The sequence below is a fragment of the Ornithorhynchus anatinus genome, chromosome 12, assembly GCF_004115215.2.
Source record: "Ornithorhynchus anatinus isolate Pmale09 chromosome 12, mOrnAna1.pri.v4, whole genome shotgun sequence".
Lineage (NCBI taxonomy): Eukaryota > Metazoa > Chordata > Mammalia > Monotremata > Ornithorhynchidae > Ornithorhynchus > Ornithorhynchus anatinus.
Genome location: NC_041739.1, coordinates 7,739,126 through 7,756,226, shown reverse-complemented (window position 1 = coordinate 7,756,226; position 17,101 = coordinate 7,739,126). Strand labels below are relative to the sequence as shown.

Here is a 17,101-nt window from a genome sequence, read left to right as displayed (position 1 = left end):
TCTCCTGAAACTGGATTTCTGTGCTGCGCCAAGGGTCTTCCCTCCCCCGTCTTTCTCTGGATCACACAAGACACACGCCAATTCAGGCTCAACAGAGGAAATCCATCGTGGGGGGCCCAATCAATCAATCAGTGGTATTTAGCGAGTGCTAATTCTGTGCAGAGCACTGTACTAAGCGCTTGGGGGAGTACGATACGACAGCGTTAGCAGTCACGGCCCCTGCCTACAGCGGGCTCACAGTCTAGAGATGAGCATACAGTCCTAGAGTATAGGTATAGGCAGGTATAGACAGTATAGGCAGAATTTCTGCAGGTATTGCTCCTGCAGAAAGAACCATCTCTTACCCTGAGGGGCAGAGATGAGAGTCAGGCTCACCCTTTCTTCAATCAGTGGTAATTATTGAGCACTTACCAAGTGGAGAGCACTTTACTAAATAATAACGTTGGTATTCGTTAAGCGCTTGCTATGTGCAGAGCACTGTTCTAAGCGCTGGGGTAGATACAGGGTCATCAGGTTGTCCCACGTGAGGCTCACGGTTAATCCCCATTTTACAGATGAGGTAACTGAGGCCCAGAGAAGTGAAGTGACTCGCCCACAGTCACACAGCTGACAAGTGGCAGAGCCGGGAGTCGAACCCATGACCTCTGACTCTGAAGCCCAGGCTCTTTCCACTGAGCCACGCTGCTTCTCTACTAAATGCTTGGGAGAGTACAATAGAATTAAACAGGAACTGTTTTCCACCTGTGAATTCTCTCCCAGCACTTAGTAAAGTGCTCTGCATACAGTAAACACTTAATAAATGCTATTCCTACTTCTAATAATAATAGTGGTATTTGTTAACTGCTTACTATGTGCCAAGAACTGTTCTAAGCGCTGGGATAGTTACAGGGTAAGCTCACAGTCTTAACCCCTATTTTACAGATGAGGGAACTGAGGCACAGAGAAGTGACTTGTCCAAGGCCATACAGCAGACAAGTGGCGGAGCCGAAATTAGAACCCACGTCCTCTGGCTCCCAAGACCGTGCCGCTTCCACTGAAACATGCTGCTCCGCTATTATTATTCTCTATCGTTCTATTATTATTCTAATGTTATTCTATTATTATTCTCTATTATTACAACTGCAATGCCTTCAACTGGATTCTCCCCTTCGGACTCTAGAGAGCACATTTGCACCCAGGCTTCCTGGGCCACATTGGTTCTCATTAATATATCTATTTTAGAACATTCCCTCATTCATTCAATCACATTTCATTCATTAAATCATATTTATTGAACACTTACTGTGTACAAAGCACTGTACTACATTCTTGGGAGACTACAATAGATCGATAAACAGACATAGTCCCTGTCCACAATGAGCTTACAGCGTAGAGAGAGGAGACAAACATTAATATAAATGAATAAATAACTAAATAAATTACAGATATGTACATAAGTGCGGTGGGCCTGGGAGGGGAAAATGAATAAAAGGAGCAAGTCAGGGTGACACGGAAGGGAGAAGGGAAAAGAGGAAAGGAAGGCTTAATCAGGGAAGGCCTCTTGGAGGAGATTTACCTTCAGTAAGGCTTTGAAGTGAGGGAGAGTTAATTTTTTTTGTTGTATTTGAGGAAGAAGGGTGTTACAGGTCAGAGGCAAGATGAGGATGAGAGATTGGCGGCAAGATAGACGAGAACATAACCTCTTAGTGGGCAGAAACTGAGTCCGCTTAATTGTTTTTAATGTGTTCTTTTAAGCACCGGGCACTGTTCAAAGTGCTGGGATAGATACAAAATAATCAGGTTGGACACAGTCCCTGTCCCACATGGGGCTCACAGTCTTAGTCCTGATTTTACAGATGAGGTAACTGAGACACAGAGATTTGAAGTGACTTGGCCAAGGTCACAAAACCGACAAGCAGCAGAGCCAGGATTAGAATCTAGGGCCTTCTGGCTCCCAGGCTTGTGCTATATCCATCATGCCACACTGCTTCTACAGAGCCTATTTAATTCCCTCCAGTATCCAGGCAGCACTACTGATTAGGAGAGGTCTTAAAGACTGCTTTGTTGTGATGAGTCAGTCAGTCAGTCAGTCAGTTGTATTTATTGAGCACTTTCTGTGTGCAGAGCACTATATTAAGCACGTGGGAGAGGACAAAATGACAATAAACAGACACGTTCCCTGCCCACGACGAGCTTACAGTCTAGAGGGGGAGACAGGCATTAATATAAATAATTACAGATATGTACTTAACTGTTGTGGGGCTAAGGGGGGATGAATAAAGGGAGCAAATCAGGGTGACGCAGAATGGAGTGGAAGAAGAGGAAAGGAGAGCTTCGTCAGGGAAAGCCTCTTGGAGGAGGTGTAATTGACTGGGCTCTGAGGAGGGAGGGTGTTCCAGGCCAGAGGCGGGACACGGGCGAGAGGTCGGAGGCGAGATGCAGTGAGAGACCACACACAGTAAGCTCAATAAATATGATTGATTAAATGAATCAATCAATCAACAGATATGATCCCTGGCCACTAGGAGCTTCCATTCTAGTGGAAGAGCCTACAACATCTAGTGATAGCAAGTGGATACTTTGATTTGACCTGTCCCCAACGTGATGAGACAGACCAGATTGAAGCAATTTCGATTCCGTTTTTCCCTTGCCAAAAATGCACCAAAGTATCAAGCATGGTACATAGTAGGTGCTTAGTGTCCCGCTCAGGATGAGAGTTTCTGGTACTCTATCAGTCTCAGCTACAGGAGGGAGAGTCAAGCAGGGGCAGACCCATTCCATTCCTAACTTGGCCAGTGACTGTCGAATGGAAGACAATCTACTGCAAGTCGAAACTGTGCTGGGCAGCAGCAGCAAGGGAGACAGTCAAGGGAGGAGACTCAAGTTTACCTAGTGGAAGAAGGCAATGTTAAACCACTTCCATATTTTTACCAAGAAAACTCTATGGATCCAATACCAGAATGATTTCAGATGGAGGTGGGATATTCTGGAAGAGATGTGTCCACGGAGTCGCTACAGGTCAGAGACGACTCGACAGCATAAGACGAGACAAGGTGCTCAGTAAATTCCGTAGATTAATTGATTGATTTGTACTGTCAGAGAAAAAGTTGGAGAGGTTATCTGGGACCTCCCTATTAATAAGACAAAAGTCTACTCTGTGCCTTCAAGCACCCCGTTGCCAGTGGAAACAGAACACCAGTCTGGGCGATCTGTTGATTCATGTTTAGAGCCGTCCTTCGGTAGGACTTGGCCAGAGAAATGTTCTTTCCCATCTCCACAGGCGAACAGAGTGACCCAAGATCAGAACTACCTTTCCATCGGAATCCTCCTCTCCCCCAGTAGCATTTCCTCAGCGATTTATAAACCCCACTCTTGTCAACTGCTCTTCACCAGGTTAGGATGTTCCCTAGATCCGGAGGATTCTGAAGTTAACAAAAACGGGATAGAGGATACAGGACCAAGAGATTGTTTCGCTGTGCTCCGATCTGAACGTTTGTTTGTTGGGAATTGTTCCCTTGGATTCCCTTCCTAGCTCAGAATTTAACATTTTCCAGCTGACACTGTGCAAGGCAAGAAAATATATCATGATTAACTTGACAAATGACTCTGAACCCACCACGGCTGCTTGGGAATTTTCCCTTCTACTATATTACTTAGGACAAGTTTATGTACCAAATAAAGGAGAAACTTAATTTATTTGACGGCAAGTGTAAAGGCTTTGCACTCCACTTACAAGAAGCCAGAGGATATTTTAATTATGTTTCTGTAGTTCATGCAAAAGGTGGTCTTGACTCTCCTTAGGTCACACAGGACCTTTTCTCTCTCTTTTCGGAGCTGATTACAAAACATCTTGGGCCAGGCAATCAATCAAACAATCAGTGGAATGTATTGAGCGCTTATTGTGAGTCGAGCATTGTACTAAGAACAAGCAGAGTGTGGTTGGTGGCTTCTAGGAAATTCAAGACAGACTATTGTGCGGATCTGGTTAAAAAGCTCTGAAGGAGAAAAAATATTCAGGCAATAGAAAGAAAAGAATGAGATATGAAGAAAGATGAAGACTAGAAGAAATCAAAGTAGGCGTAAAGGAAATTGGACAATGTACCTAATTCATTCAGTCATATTTATTGAGCGCTTACTGTGTGCAGAGCACTGGCAACAGCCTCTACTAACTGTAATATATTAATAGGATTTATTGCGTGCATACTGTATGCAGAGTTCAGTCCAGTAGAGTTAGTAGGCGTGATTGCTGCCCTCAGAGAGCTTACAGTCCAGTGGGGGAGACAGACACTAAAATAAATTAGAGATGAAGAGTTAATAAGATTAGAGAATCAGTGTGGCTGGGTGGAAAAAGCACAGGCCTGGGAGTCAGAGGACTTGGGTTTTAATCCTGTTTCCACCACTTGTCTGCTGTGTCACCTTGAGCAAGTCACATAACTTCTCTGGGCCTCAGTTACCTCATCTGTAAAACAGGGATTCAATGCCAGTTCTTTCTCTTACTTAGACTGTGGGCCCCATCTGGGAACTGATTATCTTTTATCCACCCCAGCATTTAGTACAACAGTGCTTGGCTCACAGTAGCACTTAACAAATATCTCAAATCATTAATAGAGTTCAAAGATGGATTTATAAGTTGCAAAAGGGGAGCGTGAGTAGCCATAGCCTTAGTCAGTCAATCATATTTATTGAGCACTTACTGGGGGCAGAATGCTCTACTAAGTGCTTGAGAGAGTACAGTATAACAGACAAATTATTATTAGTAGTAGCAATAATAATAATGATGATCATATTTGTTAAGTGCCTACTACGTGTCAAGCACTGTTTTGAGTGCCGGGGTAGATACAAGCTAATCAGGTTGGACAGAGTTCCTGTCCCACACGGGGCTCACCGTCTTCATCCCCATTTTACAGACGAGGTAACTGAGATCCAGAGAAATTGAATGATTTGTCCAAGGTCACAGAGCAGACAAGTGGCTGCCCACAGCAAGCTTACAGTCTAGAAGGACGAGGCGCTGTACCTTTCTGTGTGATTTGGGGTTCTGAATACTCCTTTCTCTGTGGCGGCTGCCATGACTGTCACTGCTGTGACTGTGAGCCGTAAAAAGCCCCAAACTCTAATCCTTTAACCATTTACCCTATCGTTCTTCTTGCAAAAGTTATCATTAGGAGCTTCAATATTGTTTGTGGTTTTTATAGCTTTCTCCGTCCTCCTTTGTCTGTCACCATCCCCTCTTCCCTCCCTTACTCTTAGATTGTGAGTCTCCTGACGGCTAGAGACTGTATCTAAGAGTTATTACAGTTCAGGGCTCTTACAACTGCAGTTGTTACAACTAACAACTATGCAGTACAGTGCTTAGTACAGTGCTCTGCACAGAGTAAGTGCTCAGTAAATATGATTGAATGAATTATTATAATAAGAATAATAATAATGATGGAATTTGTTAAGCACTTACTTTGTGTCAAGCACCGTTCTAAGCACTAGATTATATACAAGCTAATCAAGTTGAACACAGTCCCTGTCCCACATGGGGCTCACAGTCTTAATCCCCATTTCACAGATGAGGTAACTGAGGCACAGACAAGCGAGGAGACTTGTCCAGGGTCACACAGCAGACAAGTGGCGGAGCCGGGACTAGAACCCAGATTCTTCTGACGCCCAGGCCCACCCTCTATCTGTTGCCAAATTGTACTTTCCAAGTGCTTAGTACAGTGCTCTAAACAAACTAAGCGCTCAATAAATATGAATGAATGAATAAATGAGGAGCAGCAGCAGTAGCAATTGATTGTAATCTCCTTGAGGACAGGGATGTGTCTATTTACTGTACTTTCCCAAGGGTTTAATACAGTGATCTACACACAGTTAATCATATTTATTGAGCACCTACCGTGTGCGAGCATTATACTCTACATATGGAAGAGTACAAAACAGTGGAGTTGGCTGACACGTTCCCCGTTCAATAAGAGGTCTTATGCTGTCGAGTCGTCTCCGACCCACAGCGACGCCACGGACACATCTCTCCCAGAACGCCCCACTTCCATCTGCAGTGGTTCTGGTAATGTAACCATAGAGTTTTCTTGGTCAAAAATACAGAAGTGGTTGACTAGTGCCTCCTTCCATGCAGTAAACTCAAGTCTCCGCCCTTGCTTCTCTGCCATGCCGCGGCTGCCCAGCATGGGTGAGTTTTGACTTCTAGCAGATTGCTTTCCACTCAGCAGCCACTGTCCAAGCTAGGAATGGAAATGGTTATGCCACTGCTGGATTCTCCCTCCCGTAGTCGAAACTGGTAGAGTACTCCAGGTGCGACACTGAGAGGGGGTTCAATAAATACCATTTATTAATTGACTGATTGAACCCAGATCTTCTGACTGCCACTCCTGTGCTTTTTCCACTGCCTATTTATCAGTCAACAAATCATGTATCAGTCGATGCTATTTACTGAATGCTTACGGTGTACTAAGCTCTTGGGAGAGCACAATACAATGGAGTTGGTAGACACGATCCCTGCCCTCAAGGAGCCTTTTTAAAAATTTTATTTCTTAAACACTTACTGTGGGCCAAGCACAGTTCTAAGTGCTGAGGTACGTGCAAGTTAATTAAGTTGGACACAGTCCCTGTCCCGTAAGGGCCTCACAGTCAAAGTAGGAGAGAGAACAGGTATTTAATCCTTATTTTACAAGTGAGAAAACTGAGGCCCAGAGAAGTGAAGTGACTTGCCCAAGATTACACAGCAAGCAATTGGCAAAGTTGGGATTAGAACCCAGGTCCTCCAACTCCCAGGACTGTGCTTCTTCCTAGACCACTCTGCTTACAATCTAGGGGCCGAGGGATTAATTGATTGATTGATAGTAGTAGTAATAGGAGCAGCGGTAATAATAATAATCATAATTTTGATATTTGTTAAGCTCTTACTATATGCCAAGCACTGTTCTGAGCACTGGGTAGATACAAGGTCATCAGGTTGTCCCACGTGGGGCTCACAGTCTTCATCCCCATTTTCCAGATGAGGTAACTGAGGCACAGAGAAGTTGAACGACTTGCCCAAAGTCACACAGCTGACAAATGGCGGAGCCGGGATTAGGACCCACGACCTCTGACTCCCAAGCCCGGGCTCTTTCCACTGAGCCACGCTGCTTCCCAGTAGTATTCATTCATTCATTCAATAATATTTATTGAACACTTACTATGTGCAGAGCACTGTACGATGTACTTGGAATGTGCAATTAGTCAACAGCTGAGACAATCCCTGCCCAATGACGGGCTCACAGTCTAAACGGGGAGACGGTCAGCAAAGCAAAACAGAACAAAACAAAAACAAGACAACATCATCAAGATAAATAGAATCAAGGAGACATAACCTCATTAACAAAATAAATAGGGTAATAAATAATATATACAAATGAGCACGTGCTGGGGGGAGGGGAAGGGGGAAGAGCAGAGGGTGGGGGGTGGGAGGGGAGAGGAGGAGGAGCAGAGGGAAAAGGGGGTAGCTCAGTCTAGGAAGGATTCCCGGAGGAGGTGAGCCCCCAGTAGGGCTTTGAAGAGGGGAAGAGAGTGAGTTCGGCGGAGGTGAGGAGGGAGGGCGTTCCAAGACAGAGGGAGGACGTGGCCCGGGGGTCGACGGCGGAACGGGCACGAACAGGGGGCGGTGAGGAGGTGAGCGGCGGAGGAGCGGAGCGTACGGGGTGGGCGGTAGAAAGAGAGAAGGGAGGTGAGGTAGGAGGGGGCAAGGGGATGGACAGCTTTGAAGCCAAAAGTAGTAGTCGTAACGGTAGGGAAGCCAGGAAAGCAGCATGGCCTAGTAGAGAGAGCACGGGCCTGGGAGTCAGAAGGACCTGGTTCTAATCCCAGCTCTGCCACCTGTCTGCTGGGTGACTTTAGGCAAGTCACTTCACTTCTCTGGGCCTCAGTTACCTCATCTGGAAAATGGAGATTGAGACTGTGAGCCCCACATGAGACGGGGACTATGTCCAACCTCATTTGCTTGTATCCACCCCAGAGCTCAGTACAGTATAGTAAGCGCTTAACAAGTACCGTAGTAATAATAACCATTATTATTGCTGAGTGGAATGGAACATTAGAGATGAACAAGTTGGAAGTCATCTAAGGTTAGAGCTTTGCCCCAAGTCACTTGGGAAGAATTTTCCCAACAGTTTTTCCAAGACGATCACTTGACCCTTCCCCAATCATTTTCTCCCCTTCCCATGGCAGTTAGCTCGTGCTGAGAATTCCTACTTGTGGCAGCTTCTGCAGGTCAGGCCCCGGCAGCCCCACGCTCCCCCGACCTGAATTTAAAGCGGCTCCATCTGTTCCACCGGCCAGAATCGTGCTGAGCCCAGGACAGCAGAGTGAACTCCAGGGAGCTGGTCGGGTGGAGCGTCTTGGAAAGGACCTACTGAGAAAATGATTTTTAATTGGAAAAGGGTGATTTTTCCAACTAAATTGGGCCCAAGTGGAAACGAAGCTTTTTTGAAACTGAATTACGCAAAAATATTTGCAGAATGATGTCAAGGTGTTAGGATAATTAATAGACAGTCAGGGCATTATTCACAACCTGACACACACCTCCCATTCCTTTCTTCCCCTCCTGCTCCCAAATAGCACCTTCGGCTGTGAGATGAATACACAGAGGGAATGGTGTGCAAGGGATTCTGGGGAAAAAGGGTATCGTGGAAAAAATAATTTAAAAACATAATGCATTAAAGCCTGATCTGTGTGTATGAGTGCCTGTGCGTGTGTATGCACTTCATTTTTGGGCTGTGCGGTCGAGAATCAATCAGTCAACCGGTCAACGAGAGAAGCAACTTGGCCTAGTGGATAGAGCACAGGCCCGGGAGTCTTAGATTAACATATTTTGGACATATAATCAGGTGGACTAATTCTCTGGAGAAGACACTATTGCTAGGAAAAGTCCAGGGAAAACGTGAAAGAGGCAAACCGGGAGCTAGATGGATAAAGACCGTAACAGTGATAACAGAAGAACTGTTAGCAAGGTTACGGATTATGGCAGAAGACAGTACGATCTGGAGAAAATATATCCATAGAGTGGCTACGAAGCAGAAATGACCCGACGGCACTTGATAATAATAAGCGCTCAATAGGTACGGCTGAATGATGAATTCATTCACTCAGTTATTCAAGAATGAACTAAACCCTTGGAAGAGCACAATACCATAGAGTTGGTAGACAAGTTCTCTGCCCACAAGAAGCTTAAGTGACCCGCACTCCAAACATATAGGCTGACTCTGCAGTGAAAGGGGAAAGATAGAGGTGGCATGGGTATCTCCATTCACCACCTCCTGGCTAGGGTTAGGTGGCTTATGGGAATGTGGGCTATGCTAAGTGTGATGAGAGACAGGCCACAGATCTTCATCTAGCAGAGTTGGCTTCCAGGAGACAAGTTAAATCTCCACCCAAATCCTTAAATCCATTCCTGCGTCACCTGCCCGATTCTGCCCCTTTTAGTCATGCAGGCCCTTTCGGATTCCCTTTCTTCAAATGTCTTTCCTCCTGCTTTCCGATCTTCCTGCCTATACTGGTGTCAGGAGTGTCATAAAGTCACTGTTGTAACTCCCCCAAACCTCCATCCGTTCCTGATTGAGAAACATTCCTGATAAAGAGAAGCAGCGGGGCCTAGTGGAAAGAGCACAGGTCTGAGAGTCAGTTCCTGGGTTCTAATCCCGGGTCCGCCACTTGTCTTCTGAGTGACTTTGTCACTTAACTTCTCTGTGCCTCAATGACCTAATCTGTAAAATAGGGATTAAGAGTATGAGCTCCCATCTCCCTCTATTCTGGTTCATCATCGAACCTTCTTTTCTGACCTAAGAGATGTTTCCCCAGTCTGGGCAACAATATGACAGGTAGAGTCATAGCATCCGACTATCTCAGTCTAAAAGACTTTACTGTGTCTTATTCGAGTGATTATAGGTATTTGGGGTTTTTTTGAAGCACACATTTCTGTTTTCATTTGGAATGAGGACTATTCTCTTTCTCTCCAATCTTTTGCTCTTTAACTGGGGGCAAGCACTAGAGAGGAAGAGAATGACAAAGAAGTATGGCCTAGTGGAAAGACCATGGGCATGGGAGTCAGAAGACTGGCTTTTAATTCCTCGTCTCCCAGCAGTTTGCTGTGTGACCTTGGGCAAATCCCTCAACTTCTTCCTACTTCAGTTTCCTCAACAATAAAAGGCAGATTCGATACCTATTCGCCCTCCTATTTAGACCGTGACGCCCATGTGGGACAGGAATTGTGTCCAACTTGATTAATTTGTACCTACACCAGCGACTAAAATAGCGCTTGACAAGTATTCATTCATTCAATCATATTTATAAACATTTAACAAATATAAGAATAATAGGAATAAGAAAGAGAGAAAGAGAGAGAGAAATGTGGGTTTAATCAATATGCTTCAGCAGTTGTCCTGGTAGAGTATCAAGGCGCACAAGCTTGTGTTTTATACATGATACTAGGAGCATCATCTTACTAAGCACATAAATGCCTTTGGGTTTAGGTCTGGAGAAACTTAAATTTTAGACTTTGGAATATTAGGCAAATTGGTCGGACCTAACCGCAATATTTGTCCGCGATCCACTCGTTAATATCGTTCAGGTTCTCCTCGCTAATATCATTGGGAATCAACTCCAAATAAATGGGGGTGCGCGTCATTGGCTTAGTTCATTTTCTAAATATAGACGCTCAAAAATCCCGCACATAAAAATCCCTTCTCTTCATTTGACCAGCTCCATCTGCAGATTCTTTCCTGCTAGGGCTATTGAGCAAAATCCCTGTAATCCAGAGAATGTGTTCCTCATTCGATTTCATTTACATACAGTATCTATGCCCTCATTGAAAACCTCCAGCCTGCTGTTCATCACATTTCCATGCTCCATTGAGCCTCAGTTTGAGCCGTGTCAGTTTTCTAGTGTCTGGAGACTTGAGCTTCCTGTCAGCCTTCTGAATTTCCCTTCTTCCCTTACATTTCCACCATGGATCGCCTCACATTTTTCTCCCTCCTTCCAGAACTCTCAGAGAATGGCAGCTATGTGCTGCCCGGGCCCGAGCTGCTCCCTTCACAGCGAGGCTCCAGTGTGAAATAATAAATGAGATTTTAAATGATGTTTGAAGGGGGTGCGGGCCATGTTGTATATTTCAAGACCGGTCGCCCCGCAGAAGCCGGGGCGAAGATGACGGCAGCCAATGAGTCGCAGCTGAGGCTGAAATGGAACCAAGGGCAATAACGATTTTCTTTTCCTAATTGGACTTGATATCCGCATGTTTTGTTGTGGGTACACTTTCACTCGGGTTACTCTGGCCTGCTATGTCGAGAGGGAAACCAACCCTCAGCCTGGAACTGGACAGTTCCCTATAGGAAGTGCTACCAGGGATGATACTTGCCTAAAGATGTGTCCAATCAGCTACTCAAATCCTTTCACGGAACCTTTTCCCCTTAATCCAACAACATCCCATTCAGACCTACGGGGTCTGGTTAGTTTTAATCTTCCAAGTGAAGCACAGAGAGCAAAATAATTTGCACCTGGTCCGAACGGAGTGTAAAGTGTCAACAGGTTGAAAATTGAAGACAATCAGACAGGTTTTCACTGAAGAAGAAGAGCAGAGACCGGTGCGACTCCCTCGTTCATTAATGGGATCCTGTTCGCTCCATATACATGTTAGGCAACTTTGCAAATAAATGTAAAACCCTTGCCAGCCAAAATAATTTTTTAACCAGTCTGTCTGCCCATAGAATATGCACAGGTAACAAAATAATCACTGTTCCCTTACTGGTCACCCAGGATACACTCTTCCCTGAAGAGAGATAGAGGTCAGTCAACAAATCAATCAATCATATTCATTGAGCACTTAGGAGAATATAATTCAGCAGCTTGGTAGACACATTCCCGGTCCACAAGAGACAATTCTTGACAGTCGATTTGGGAGGCTTAAGGCTGGATCTGGAAACTTGGGTCTAAGACAGATCAGGGATATAATAGGTAACCTTTGAAGGTGTCAGGGTGAAATAGCAGAATGAATAAATGAATATACATATATACATAAGCACTGGGGACAGACATAAATACGTAAATACCAAGGGTGGCTGTTGGGTTGATGTAATTTGAGGTATTGAGATTAACTGGGGAGGAAGTGGGATTTTAGGAGGGCTTTGAAAATGGGGCGGCCCAAGGTCTGGTGGATATAGGGGAGGGTGAGTTCCAGGCCGGGGGAACAACAAAAGTGAAAAGACAGTGGCAGGAGAAGGCCCAGAATATTTATGGTATTAACAACCTGGATCTTTCATCATTTTCCTTTTTCCTTTGTTTTTCAAAGTTTCAATTCCACACTAGTTTGGGGGCAGTTGTGATGTGAAATGCTTGAATTATGAATGGATCAATCAGTGGTATTTACTGAGCACTTACCTGGCACGGAGCAGTGTGCAAAGAGCTTGGGAGAGTGCAACACGATAGAGTTGGTAGATGTTGCCTACCCACAAAGAGCTTACAGTTTAGACAGGGAGACAGAGATTAGAATAAATTACAGATTCGTGCAATGAGTTTTGTGAGGCTGAGGGCGGAGTGAATAGCAGTTGCCTAAAGAATATGATCCCTCTCAGAGTTGCACCTGGAGGGTTTCCAGTCCTCTCCCAGTCTCGACTACAGGAGGGAGAGTCAAGCAGAGGCCTGTCCATTCCATTCCTAACTTGGCCAGTGGCTAGTGGGGTGGAAGGTAATCTGCTACAAATCAAAACTCACCTGGATGGGCAGCAGCGGCATAGAAGAGAGTCAAGGGCAGAGACTCAGGTTTACTGTGCAGAAAGAGGCCACGGTAAACCGCTTCAGTATTTTTACCGAGAGAACTCTATGGATACACTACCAGAGCGACTGCAGATGAACTTGGGGCATTTTTGGAGAAATAATAATAATAATAATGGTATTTGTTAAGTGCCTTCTCTGTACCAAGCACTATTCTAAGCTCTGGGGTAATCAGGTTGGGGTAACCAAGGTAATCAGGTTGTCCCGCGTGGAGTTTACAGTCTCAATCCCCATTTTACAGACGAGAGAACTGAGGCACAGAGAAGTGAATTGTCCAAAGTCTCACAGCAGACAAGTGGCGGAGCCGCGATTAGGACCCACGTCGTCTGAGTCCCAAGCCCGTGCTCTTGCCACTAAGCCGTGCTGCTTCTCCAAAAGATGTGTCCATGGCGTCGCTATGGGTCGGAGACGACTCGACAGCGCAAGGCAGAAGAGTGTGAATGAGAGAATGAATGAAAAAGAATAAAAGTCTTCATCTTAATCCTGGCTCTTCCACTTGTCTGCTATATAAACTTGGGCAAGTCACTTCACTTCTCTGTGCCTCTTTTCTCAAATCTGTACAGTGGGGATTAAGACTGTGAGCTCCATAATAATGTTGGTAGTTGTTAAGCGCTTACTCTGTGCAGAGCACTGTCCTAAGCGCTGGGGGAGATACAGGGTCATCAGATTGTCCCACGTGAGGCTCACAGTTAATCCCCATTTTACAGATGAGGTAACTGAGGCCCAGAGAAGTGAAGTGACTTGCCCACAGTCACACAGCTGACAAGTGGCAGAGCCGGGAATCGAACCCATGACCTCTGACTCCGAAGCCCAGGCTCTTTCCACTGAGCCACGCTCCTTCCCATGTCGGGCAGGGGTTGTGTCCAACCTAATTTTCATGTATCAACCCCAGGTCTTGGTACAGTGCCTGGCATACAGTAAGCGCTTACACATACCACAGTTATAATTATTATTACCTTTCTATACAGTCTGAAAGTCAGCCATCTTGATTCCAGGATGGAGATTGGCTATCTCGGTTCTTGAACATCTCCTGGTCTGTGAGTGAACAGCAAGTGTGGCCAAGAAGGAGAATCCTGAAGAAAACAGACACATTCTCTGCCCACAACGAGGTTCCAGTCACTTCTGTGCCTCAGTTTTCTCATCTGTAAAATAGGGTTAAAATACCTGTTCTCCCTCCCCCTTACACTGTGAGCCCCACGTGTGACAGTCACTATGTCCAATCCGATTATGTGATATCTAATCCAGCATTCAGCATATAGAAAGTGCCTAACAATTGCCACCTGAGGAAGCTTTTCAGACTAAGGATATCCCAGGAGGACAGACCACCTCCATTCTGAATACCATGGGATAGACTTTCTTCAGAGTATTCGGTGCTGCGGAGATGCAGTGTTGGCCTAGTAATAATAATAATAGTTATGGGACTTGTTAAGCACATGCTGTTTGTCAAGCACTGTTCTAAGCGCTGGCATAGATGCAAGTTAATCAGATTGGAAACAGTCCCTTTCCCACATGGGGCTCACACTTTTAGCCCCATTTTACAGATGAGGTAACTGAGAGCCAGGGAACTGAAGTGACTTGCCTAAGGTCATACAGCAGACATATGGAGGAACTGGGATTAGAACCCAGATCCTTCTGACTCCCCAGTCCATGGTCTATCCACTAAGTCATACTACTTCCATAGTGGAAAGAGCACAGGCCCCAGAGTCAGAGGACCTGGGTTCTCATCCAGACTCTGCTAATTGCTTGCAATGTGACCTTGGGCAAGTCACTTCACTTCTCTGTGCCTTAGTTTCCTCAACAGTAAAAGGACGATACCCATTCTCCCTCCTACTTGGACTGTGAGCCCCATGCCGGACAGGGACCGTGTCTGACCTAATTAAACTGTACCTACCCCAGCACTTAGAAAAGTACTTGACACAGAGTAAAAGCGCTTAACAAATATCACAAAAAAAGTGTCGTGCAGAAACCAAGACGCAGCTAAAGCTAGGGGAATGGAGAGCTTTGGCAATACAGACTTCTACCCAGCCCTTCAACTGCTTTCAATAAAACGGGCGTAAATGTTTCATTGGAACTCATGTGTATCTTGTCCATAACCTTGCATTAGAAAAAGGTTTTGCAATAAGGTTTCTTCTGACATGATCTCAATTACACATTCTTCCATTTTTGAGAGAAATCAAAAACCCAGCAAATGCTGTCAAATAGCATTACAGGGCGTGACTTGACACGGCAAACACCAAGAAATTCAGTTTGCTTCTCACTCCATCTATCCGTAAGTTGTGCCATCATGAATCGTAGATCTAGAAGGCTGAAAACAATGCATGAAAAGATCAGTCATGTGAAACAGAACGCTTGACACAATAAAAGAGAGTGAGAACATCTGACCCTGAATTTCCTGGATTTTGTGGGTTTAAGTCAGACTCAATGTTATTTTTACGTCTCTTTCTATTTTATATACATATTCACATCTATACACACATGTATATTTCATTATCCACTGCCAAACACAAGTATTAAAACAATGGTAGCTTTGTCTTAACCTCAGAACATAAAATAGGGGTATAAAATGTTTACAGCAGCGTAAAGAAAATCATCGGAGGAGATCTCCACCACGCCTAGAAGGCCCTCGAAAAACAGCACTGGTTTTGCTGAGAAGAGAGAAAATCCTCGCTTTCTTGCATTAAAACCCACGTCACCTGAGAAATGTTTTTGTCACCACTCATTTGAAACCGAGCGAATGCCTTTCCATTAGAAAAAAGCCCATGGGTTTTGTAAAAAATTAGTCACTGGCGAGTGATCCACAGGTGACTACAGGTATCCCCTGTTTATATTATCTTTCGCTTTTTTAGTCCGTGGCGGGGGAGAAGGAATGGAATCTTACTTGCCGGTTGGCTAGGAGATCCTCTTTTGTCATTGGTTCTATCTGGAGATGATCCCTGATTTACTAAACCAGCAAACCACACATGCCTCGGGATCAAAAGAAAGCAGCCTACCTCATCATTTGAATGAAAACTGTGCGAATTCATTTAAAATGTCAAACTTGATTTAGGTGAAATAAATTTGAAAAGGCATAGCTGTAAGAAAATGGTTAATGAGGAAAATGTAATCCCCTCCCAAAGCCATCGGAATTCAAAGGCACATTTATTTGCATATGTGGGATCTGAAAAAAGTCCAAGGAATTTTCTTTCTGGTTTTTGGAATTGTTTATAATGTATTCTCTTTTCATTCCATCTTCAGCAATTCCCAGAAATGATGGAAATCAAAGGGCAGAGAGAAAGAAATACATTTGAGTCCTCAGACAATTACCAGTTGCAACATCCTCCTTCCAGAGTGCCACAGTTCACAAAGCAGGTGATTATGGGGACAATGAAAAAGAATGTTTTTAAACAATTCCCCCCCCACCACCTCCAAAGCTTGCCCATTTTGTGATAGCGTCGAGAAGTCTGACACTTTAAAATGGCTTGCCCCAAATTTTGCAACCTAATTTCAGCCACAATGATGATTCCTGTGCCCAGTTATAATATAGATATTCCAGGCTGTGGGACATGCAACACATTGGGTAATTTCTTTGAAAATGTGCATGTGTGTGTTTCAATAGAACCAGTGACCAAACTGCCAATTGGACCAAAACTTCCATAATTTTAAAATGAGCTTTGAAATAAACCACCAATCCTGAGACATTCTCGCCTTCTTCCCTCTCGGGGCCTCGACTTACTTTTATGTCAACTCCTTGAGGGTATGGAGCAGGTTGGGAAGGAGGTTTCCACTGGGAGAATTTAAGGGATTTCCCCCAAATGCCTCTTTTCCCAAGTTTGCAGCATCCTAGACCCCCACCCCAGGCCAAGTACACCCCAGCATGATAATAACGATGGTGGAACTTGTAAAGTGCTTACTATGTGTCAAGCACTGTACAGAGCACTAGGGTAGATACAAGATCCCCTCTCAGGATCGCATCTGGAGAGTTTCTAGAACTCTACCAGTCTCAGCTATGGGAGGAAGCGTCAAACAGAGGCATACCCATTCCGTTCCTAGCTCGGACAGTGGCTAACCAGTGGAATTCAATCTGCTACAGGTCAAAATTCACCTGTGCTGGGCAGCAGCGGCACGGTAGAGAGTCGAGGGCGGAGACTCAAGTTTACTGCGTGGAAGAAGGCAACGGTAAACCACTTCCATATTTTTACTAAGAAAACTCGACGGATCCACTACCGGAACACCGGCAGATGGAGGTGGGGCGTTCTGGGAGAGAGGTGCCCGTGGAGTCGCTGTGAGTCGGAGACGACTGGACAGCATGACAAGATTTGAGATAGGTTGGATACGGTGGGCT

The 17,101-nt window shown here is 45.0% G+C and overlaps 1 non-coding gene across 1 annotated transcript; it reads left to right on the top strand.

Annotated features, from left to right (window-relative positions):
* Positions 1-16,713: 16,713 nt before the first annotated feature.
* Positions 16,714-16,851, top strand: LOC114815842. Its single transcript, XR_003763643.1, has one exon. It is a non-coding gene; the product is annotated as a small nucleolar RNA SNORA7 (small nucleolar RNA).
* Positions 16,852-17,101: the final 250 nt, after the last annotated feature.